Below are 10,282 nucleotides of genomic sequence, written 5' to 3'. Positions count from 1 at the left end.
TTACATGGAAGTTCAGAATTATTTAATTCCAAATTACATTTATTAGCTTGGCGTTTACATGGGAAAGACAAAGGATTAAATCCACTTTAATGCCGAGGGTTGAAGCGATCTGCCTGGACAGTGGGCAGATGTGATATACCCCCATCTACCCATCTCAAACAACAAGTTTTGTTTATGATCATCAAACGTTGTTTGAGTGTGCGTTTGATAGCCTCCTCCAGTTGCCTTACATCGCTGTTAAATCGTGGGTGCTCGGTGATTCTAATCTGGCTTGTATTTACGCTAATAAAGATATGTGTCACTGAGGTGTTCTGTGTTCTTTTTTTCTGCATCAAAATTACTAAATCGCTCAACAGAGTCATTTGATCCCAAGCAGTGCTTTGCACGGTTTGAAAATTGACTAAAGGCTGGTCCATGCTTCACATGTACGCGTTTCCGCGTCCGCTTTGGAAGGTCCGCGCACCACCGATGTGGACGCGCTTTCTCCCATACTACATTTTGAGCTCAGCTGTGCGCGTCTCATGCAGGCGCGGTGATCCACGCAGCCTCGACAAGCTTTTCCGGCACTACAGACTGTTTATCTGCTCCTTTATTACGGATTATTTAGAGAAAATTAAGCACATACATTGCCAGTACATTATCTTTAAATATTAAAGTTTATTTAGCCTTTTTTTTTCTGTTTCTGAATCGCGGGGGCGGCGCCGGAGCGATTAGTTACTTTTTCACTTCTGTCTGCAGACCTTCTCCTCCCTCCAGACAGTCTCTCTCTCTTTCCATGAGTTTTTCACTCTTTCGGTGTCTTTAAGTGGAGCCATCAGGCTGGAGCTCCGTCTGCTTTCACTTTTACCGTCATGTTTTGTTTGCTATGGCGCTATGGCACAGGCGCACACTTCCGCGACCTGCGCGCACTGCGCGCACTGCGCAACGCGGTCTCAAATTCTGGCTGCTGCGCGGACGTCCGCGGATCGGTCCGCACGGACCCTAGCGGACAGGAATTCATGACGATTTTTACGTCACGCGGACAGACGCGCAACGCGCACCCACGCGGACATGTGAAGCATGGACGGGCCTTAAAGGGCTATCACAGTGTCAAAATCAGCTTACTTCACCTGCCACAAACTGATTCATGCCTCTAGTATTATACATAGAGGGATATTTTGCCCCAAAATAAGTTAATATAACACAGCAGAGTCAGATTTACCACATTTGAACACAACCAGTACTTTTTACTACTGGGAACATGACTAAAGGGCCATCACAGTGTAAAAATCTGCTTTTTTGCTTACCAAAAAATTATTCATGTCTCTAGTATTGTATGTAGATGGATATTTTGCTAATTACATGTATTGATGGCATGATACCAAGTCATTTTTTGCAAAAAAATATGCAGGTCTGTGAAGTAAAAGAGGGATGAAACACCAACAAGCCTATTTGACAGCGAGATAAGGCAACTGTACAGACAGGAGGTTATCAAACACACACACAAATAAACATCATTCAATGATCATAAACAAACTGGTTGTTTGAGACTGATGAAGACTTTCAGAGTCACAGAAGCTGCACTTTTCAGCTGTGTGCGCTCCTGCAGACCAGAAATCAGTTTCTGGCAGAAATCAACACTTGTCTTATCGGCACTGAGGAGCAGCGTCTCGCCCTGCCGTCACTCTGCGTCCCCACCGCCCGACCTGGGCTACGGCGAGCGGTGGGGTTTAATGTTAGCTCAATGTAAAGTGCATGCTGTACATAATAAACCACTTTATTGCAGAATGCAGTACATCCAGTCGTGTCATGCATGCACGCGCACATCACATACACACGTTCTCAGAGAGAGAGAGAGAGAGAGAGAGAGAGAGAGAGCGAGAGCGAGCACTGCAGAGCGTCAATTAGCATACCTTTTTTTAAAAAAAAAAATGTTTGGTTGAAAGCAGAAAGTCAGATCAACTCAGAAGGCTCAAGCCCAAGTAAAGACTCGAGTCTCAAGTGGAAGTCGAGTCAGACTGAGTCCACATCTCTGCTAATTAGTGCAGCTGCGTCTGTCACTCACGTTAGCCTCGTTAGCATCAGGGCTAAAAGGTCCGACCATCTGCACCAATTCATCAGAAACCCGGAAGCGGCACGTTTTCACTACACAACTGGATGTTGGCACACAGCACAAAACCCTGCTATTCCAATAAAAAGTTTTGCCTACCTTTAAAGGTGACTCCATCAGGCGTCCTGCTGTCGTTCCCTCCAACACTGACTGACGCGCATGCGCAGAGCTGCCAGGAAGACACGCTTCCTGTCGGGAGTGGGGGATGGGCTGTGGTGGCCGATTAAATGAGTGTTTCACACTTTAGTCAATGGTGACTATTATTTATTGTGCAAGTCACCTGAGTACACACCTTGTAATAATTAATTGCTTAATAAAAAAATTATTATTAGAAATAGGTAGCAGCAGTATTAATTTCAACTACATTCACAAATACTGTTCACCTAAAATGCAGTATTGTTTACAATTTTCAAAATACTGAAACTGATCCAGCAGTGCTATATACACTGTATGGCATGTTGATAATTAGTTCCTAAGTTGTTTATTAGAACAGTGATCAAAGCAGTTGGCTAGATTTGTAATATAGAGGTCAATAAAAATGTGTCTCACTTCCATTAACCTTTGGTTAAATCAAGATTAGAGTAATTCTGCTGAGGAAAGACAAAAACGAAGGATGCATGGTTTGAAAACTTATTACCTCTATCCCAGAACATTTTGATCCATGTGAATCTCTCCAAACCTTATTGACCTGTTTCACATCAACAACAGCTTTTTTTTTTTTCCCACATCAACCACAGCTTTTTTTTTTCCCACATCAACCACAGCGAATAAGCTCTTCACATTTAGGTATAAAATGATCTATTTCTATACACTACATCTAGATTGAGTTTTTTGAGTTTTGAGGCTTTATTGCTGTCAGTCATACAGTGTGCATCTTTAATTTTTTGGTTCCCTCAAATTAATACTACTGACATATGACGTGTTTCCACCTACTCCACTCTACTAGACTCGACTCTGCCCCGCTGTACTTGACTCGGTTTTGTGGTGTCTCCACTGGCCTTGTTTGTCTCCATGGATACTGTTCTCAGTGGGCGGGGAAATCAGATGGTAAACATTCCGCCCCTCAGCAGACATAAACAAGCTGAACGAAGGACATAGGCCGTCATGTTTCTTTCTGCTGTTTTGGCGCTTTTCATTGTAAGAAGAGAGTCATAAAATGTTACAAACAGTGAGAAATAATGTGAAAGAAAAGTAGGGAAGAGTCTGGGAGGCCCTGCAGCGGAATCAAGCTGAAGATGAGATGTTAAGAGCTGTGAGGAGATGACTGCTCAGGGTGAGTTACCAATCTGCAACTGCAGTTATTAAGACAAGTTTGTGATTTAAATTGTTTTATTTGCGTTATTCTAGCGATCAGGTCACAATATGCAAACAGTCCTTAAAGCAACACAGTCAGTGATTAACATTAGATTCAGTAATTAAAGTGCATTTCTGTTCTGTACTTTTGTCGGCAGCTCAGAGGAGTTTTAAGGGAACATATTTTTCAGTCACGTCATATAGGTCTCAGAAGCCCAAAAACATAGCATTTAAGCTTGTTCACCCCAAATTCATCCTTTGTTCGGAGTTTCAGCGGTCTAAAAAGTGGCTCTGAGGAGCCCTCCTCAGAACAGGCTATTTCTGAGCCTGCCTCCAGGTATGCACTTGAACGTGTTTGTCCACGCCTACTCTCTCACACACACACACGGTGCGGGCACAGTCAGGGGGAGGAGTTGAACCCGCTTATTTCAGGATAAGCGGACCAAACTCAAACTTGACCATTTCAGCTTCCGTTTCATTTTCACAAAATGTGGTGCAGCAACACAGGGTGGAAACAGACACTTTTCACATTTGAACGTCATAATGAGGCTACGGCGACACATAATACTATAAGAAACTCTTCACAAAGTGAAAAAAGCGTATGCCCCCTTTAAATGCCGAGATCAAATTTCAGATCCACGGTTGAACATCTATTTAGTGCAAACAACAACCCCAGGAAAAGTAATAAGAGTTTGAAACGACACTCACGGAGTGACATCGTTGAAGCTGAAAATGCGTGTCCAGACCACGCCACGGATTCCAATTGACTTTCAGTGGAGACTGAAAGTCTCCACACGCAATTTCAGCATATTGCGTGACAGGAGCACGTAATCTGGGACCCTCTGGTACTAACAATGCATGCTCATTTCATGCATTTCTGTGGGATCAGGTTGGAAAACACAGAGGTGAGGTGAGGTAACCCCAGGGGCGGACTGGGGGGTAAAAGTGGCCCGGGAGACATGGACAGACTGGCCCACTTCATGCGTAGTGTGGCAACCAACCAGCCAGCAACACAAGTTTCATGTTCCTGAGTTCCTTGCTGAAAAAAGAACCAATTTGGACCACAATCGTATAATAATAATTAACCTTAAGCTTTAAAGGTCTAATACACGATTTTCTCGAAAAGATGAAGCCCCACGTCTGTTACTCACTTTTTGAAAAACGCGCATGCGCCAGACCATCCGCCCGGCTCTCCTGCTTCTCCCAGGAAACGCGGAAGTGTACGAGCGCGATCTCCTCTTCTCCGGCGTGCACGGCTCTGTTTACAGTTTCTGCGATCCACCTCGCTCATAAATAAAGCTTTTCTTTCCGAAACAGTTCCAGTTTCATTATGTCAGACTCGCCATCGGTAAGTACTAGCTCAGAAGCTCACCGGCTACATAAACACTCTGAATGCGCATGCGCAAAAGGGAGAAGCTGATTGGGCGCAAGCACGTAGAACCGCCTTACAAAAGCAGCTCATCAGAATGATTGACAAACGGACCCACCAATTATTTAGGTAATCCACCCGGAAATCAAAATGTTGTATTACACCTTTAAGTAGCTTACTGTAAAATAATTGCAGGTATAATATGATTTTATAGCATGTTGGTACAATAGAATTTAGCTTACCTATTTGCCAGTCTGTTAGTGACACCACCTGTCTATACCATGAGTAAACCACTAGAGGGCAACTTAATTACAACAATAAGTTCATTTCACAAAGTTTGTTTTATTTAAAAATAGATGAACAATATAGATGTAAATATTATTTCTATATATATTATAGACAAATAAACTACACAGCAAGCAACTATACAAACAGCTATATACAATCATGTGATAACTTATCCTTTATATAAAATAAAAACTGTGCAGCTACTATACAAACAACTATACACAATAATACAATCCAAAAACGTATAGTTAGTTATACCTTAACCTTTGTCAGTCAATTGTGTTAAAATGTTCTCGACCATCCACAATGTGGATTACAGTCCTCTCCGGGTCCCCTCTGGAACACATGCCGGCCTATATGGGTGAGAGACAAAACATGACATTAGCTATAATAACACATCATCCCATCCTGAAACCTGGGTTAAAACTAATAGGTCACATTGTAAAGGTGAGTTCAAGAGTCTGTAACAATAAGTCATTCACTAATTTAAAGATTGGTAAGTAGCTAAGTCACATGCTAAAAGCAATGTGAATAGAAATATTCCCGGATTTCGGTGGCGATGGTGGCCTTCATATAGTGTTGGATAGTGGTGATGATGTAGTTAATGGTTGTTTGATAGGAAAGTGACAAGGGAACCTCTACCTCCTCTTGATCCAGAGTCAGACTGATGGATTTGTTTGGTTTTTTCTATATTGAGAGTGAGGTGTTCCTTGAGACAGACATCATATTTTCCAAGTGAATGATCTCTAAAAAACAGCCATGATCAATAGTCTCATCATCTAAGGTGTGTGCTGCTTCTGCCTGCTTTCCTCTGTGACTCAAACCCCTTTTGCCGATGAGCTTGATCACATCTATGATGCGCTCCAAAACCTGTTGCCTCCTGTGGACTTGCTGTCTGTGAAGTGACATCTGAGGTCCCATGACAAGGTCCTTAATGGTCTTTTTAGGAGGACCTGAGAAAATATGCCTCGGCACAATTTCTGTGACTGTCACTGCTCTCATGCTCATCGACTCTCAGGTGTTCGTGGGTGAAGGTGGTCACGTCAGTGATAAAGGAGCTGCTGTCTCAACGTTAGCATAAGCCATGCAAAGAAAGCGGAAGAGTGTTTTGGTTTGTTCATTATATGTCCGCCATTTCTGGTTTGTTCCATCAAACAAAATGGCCTCTGCACTACAGGGCTGTCTGCCTTTTGCTTGTGGTGAAAATGGAGGAAGAGGTCTAAGTCTGGCTTTGGCCTTGTGAAATAATCAACTGATGGAGGGAACCTGACTTCTTGTCCTTGGCCTTCTGTGTCAGCAGCAGGGACATCAGACTACAAAAAATGATTGGCAATGTAAACTGTTAGTGCAGTTTTAGTGGTTTACTATCAGCAGCATTTGATAATAGTGCATGTGGGTTATGGTTGGGCAAACAAGCATTTTTGTCATCAGCCTTACCGTAACAAGTCTGGGATTCACTTCTCTGTCCACATGTGGGTTATAGTTAATCTAGATAAGAGATTAATATTATTAATTATGCTAGTTTACCAATCATCATCATCACGCATCATCATCGGTAGGTATTTTACATAAAAAAGAAAAAAATTAATAAATTCTGGGATGGTATCACTGAATTATTCTGATAGCGAACTTGTACAGACAAGTAAACAATTCATTAATTTATGGTCATTAAGTATTAGAGTCAGTTAATTGATAAGAACAGGTTAATTTCAACCAGATGACAACGTGGCTACAACGGTGAAAGACCCCATCCCATCATAATTATCAACAGCACAGCCTGGTTCACATCTACAGGAAATGTCGCTGTGCTGAATTATCTCACTTTAACCAAATTGACATTTTCACCCGACCCGGCCCCGGATAAGCGGCTGAAGATGGATGGATGGATGGATGGATGACATTTTCACCAAAGCATCAACAAGTACCAAACATAACTTACATGCCGGTCATGAAGGGATTTTCTCTTTTTGTCCCTGAGCTTCTCAGCGCCACCTTTTCGTTTCGTTTTGTTTTGTTTTTCTCCATATTTTGTGCATTCTTGCATCCATCCAAAGTTGCCGTCAGATGTCCGTCTGGGCTATGTGTGATTGACAGGTGACAGCAGCTGCAGAGTGAGGGAGTGGGTGGGACTTAACCACCGCAGGGATGAAATGTGATTGGCTATCAGCAGCAATCCCAGGTAAACCAGCCTATGGCATCAGGAGCTGTCCAGCTGACAGCCCAGCCTCCTTGTGGAGCGGACCACAGCGCTGTTGGCGGTGTCGCGTCAGACTTTTTTTTTTTTCTCGTGGTCCGACCGGCCTACTGAGGCAGCGGCCCACCGGGAAACCTCCCAGTGCTCCCGATGGCCAGTCCGCCCTTGGGTAACCCTAATCGGGATTCCCCCAGAGGATGAAAACAACGCATTGAGTTAGAGACAGAAAACTTCAGATTATATCTTGGGAATGCTGCCCCATCCCCCGTGTGAAATATCAGCCCTCTGGGACCCCCCCCCGGGTTGTGCCGAGACCAAAGGTCAAAGGTCAGAGGTCAACCTCAACAGGACTCTGCCACACTTTCGGCGAGGGAGATGAAACGCTAGATCCTGCATGGGGGCTGCCAGGACATCCACTGTGTGAATTTTCAGCTCTCTTGAAGATTTTACTGAAAAAAATCCATCAGTTTCCACTTGCACAGTGAGAGGCCCGAACTGCAGCCTGATAGACAGGAGAATGCCTCAACGCTTTGAGCTAGGGAGCTGAAAATCTAGATCCTGAATGAGGGCTGCCAGGACATCCATTGTGTGTATCAGCCCTCTGGGACCCTCCTAACCCCAAAGGTCAAAGGTCAATGTGGCTAGAACTCCCTCAACGCTTTGAGCTAGAGACATGAAACTTGAGATTATGCCTCGGGAATGCCACCCCATCCCCTGTGTGAAATCTCAGTCCTCCAGCCCCACCGGAAGCCTTTCTAGGGAGCTGGAAGGAGCAGATTTCAAAAACACCTTAACGGAGTATATTTTGTGCGCCGTTTTTGAAATACTCCGCCAAACGAGCTCAAACCAGCATGAAATCACCCTCTCCACACCGCGCTCATGTGTGCCGGCTGTGGTGGTTACAGCTCAAACGGAAGTACCCATAAAAAGCAAATTTCGATATTTTGCGTTTTCACGTTTTTATTTTCTAAAAAAAAATGGTGATAGGTGGGGGGCTGAAACCTTCAGGGATTCCTTGTTGTCCCATCACACATCTATGGTGCGATTTTCAGCCCTCCGGGACATGTAGAAATATGCAAATGAGGCAAATGCTAGCATTTTGTGGCTAAAAAAGAAGCAAATTTAGCTGTTTCCATTAATAGCTCCCAAACAGTGATAGCTAGCTGGCTCAAACCTTCACACCTGGTCTGTGGTGACCTTACACATCCGTGGGCATGGGTCAGCCCTGCCCACCTTGTAGAAATACTGCACAAAGTGGGCGTGAGCTGTGATTAGCTGTTCGCTGCTAATCCCAACTTCCAGCTTGAATAACTCCTAAACGGTTGAGGCTAGGGAGATGGGGGTTGGATGTGTGTGTCCCTGAGGGGGTCCCTGACATCTCTGTGAGAGGCGATCCCCCTAGCACCTGAGGAACATGTGCAGTTAATGGATTTAGCCGTTAGCTGCCGTTACCGACTTCGGCGGTGAATAACTCTGAAAGGGGCGGGGCTAGGGAGATGGGGGTGCAATATGTGTCTCCCGGGGTGGGGGGGTCCTTGACACCTGTGTGCGATCTCATCCCTCTAGCACCTGCGGACCGTTGCCCTTTGACCTACGCCGCACGTTTCATTGAATAGCTCTGAAACTGGCGGTGAATAACTCTGAAAGGGACTTGGATGAGGCTTCAATATGTGTCTCCTGCCCAAAGGGTCCCACCACAGCTTGCACACACAAATGGGGTGTAGAGACAGTGATTCCCTTCTGCTTTGAGCTAGCTTGGTGCAGTATTTTAAAAGTTATGAGCAAAAGATGCTCCGTTAAGCAATTTTTGGAATTTCCCGTGAGAACGGACTCAGAAGACCCCCCGAAAGGGATCCACTGGGGCTAGACGGCAGCAATTTGACAGAGGGAATATGGACACATGTAAAACTAACAAAATGTGAATTTCACCTTCCTAGGTGAAAGTGTGGAGGAGTTTTGATGAGGTTGACCTTTGACCTGTGGCCTTAGCATCATTCCAGTGTGTCCCAGAGGGCTGAAATTACACACAGAGGATGTACCAGTAGCCATGAAACATAATCTAGAGCTCCAAGCGTGGAAGAGTTTCCCTGTAATAAGAGTACAGAATGGGAAAGCAAATTCACAAGTGGAAACAACTGAACTTTTTCAGAAAAAAAACATCAGAAGGAGCTGAAATTTCAGATGTAGTAGTAGCTCTGAAACATAATCTAGAGTTTGAAGATCCCAGACGGAGGCGTTCCCCCTTTTTTCACAGCTCGATGCCTTGACCTCTGTCTGAGGACCCCGTTTCAGCGTCCTTCAACCTGCCGTAATTCGGCAACTGAAGCCCAGAGAAAGGCAGGGTCAACGGTGTTGTGCAGGGCAGGAGGGGCTCTACCGGGCGGTGTGGAAACTCGGTCTTGGGTCGGGACCCCCCAGGCCCAAAAAAGGGGGGCGTGAGGTGAAACCCTTTCACCCACTTGATTTCCTGAGCCGGGGTCAGACACCGGTTTTAAATTTTGGAGCCACGCCCTAAAAAAGAGCACTGTTAGAAAAGCTTGGGTCACCCTGAACGAGAATCCACCCGACTCGGCCCCGTGGGGCATAAGGGGGTGGAGCTAGAGGGACGTAAATTTTGGGAAAAGGTCTTACGTTTGGGACCGTAGCTCCGTCCCCTACTTTTCAAACACAAAATGTAGCCCAAAATAAAGACTTCAATTTCAGGACTTCCCCATCTCTGCCTCTCCCCCTCTTATGCTCCTGACATGAATGCACATAAGGATGAGCGTCTGAACATATCCTTTTTGGTCCTGTGTCAACCATGTCGAATTAAAAAAAAAAACTGTTGTTTCTCTATCGGTGTTGGCATCATCGCTCTCCCATAGCTAACTTCTTTTATCTACTCTACTTCCCCACACCCTCTTCAAGTGCAGGGATGCAAACCCCCAGTACCTCTCGTCAGTGACTGGCTGGTTGTTGCAGCCTCGGCTGTTCAGACTGAATTTTTTCAGAGCATATTCAGAGGACAGTCAGCTAGCAGATTGTAAGATGTTTGCTGTAGGTGACCAGC

The 10,282-nt window shown here is 44.8% G+C and overlaps 1 long non-coding RNA gene across 1 annotated transcript; it reads right to left on the bottom strand.

Annotated features, from left to right (window-relative positions):
* Positions 1-5,300: 5,300 nt before the first annotated feature.
* LOC115408752 (uncharacterized) lies at positions 5,301-7,077 on the bottom strand. Its single transcript, XR_003933793.1, has 3 exons — positions 6,979-7,077; positions 6,477-6,527; positions 5,301-5,392 (listed from the first exon to the last, which is right to left on the bottom strand). It is a non-coding gene; the product is annotated as an uncharacterized LOC115408752 (long non-coding RNA).
* Between the last annotated feature and the right edge of the window lie 3,205 nt (positions 7,078-10,282).

The sequence above is a fragment of the Salarias fasciatus genome, chromosome 20 (assembly GCF_902148845.1).
Source record: "Salarias fasciatus chromosome 20, fSalaFa1.1, whole genome shotgun sequence".
NCBI classification, from domain to species: domain Eukaryota; kingdom Metazoa; phylum Chordata; class Actinopteri; order Blenniiformes; family Blenniidae; genus Salarias; species Salarias fasciatus.
The sequence above is the reverse complement of the archived record's forward strand: the minus strand, read 5'-3'. Positions and strand labels throughout refer to the sequence as shown.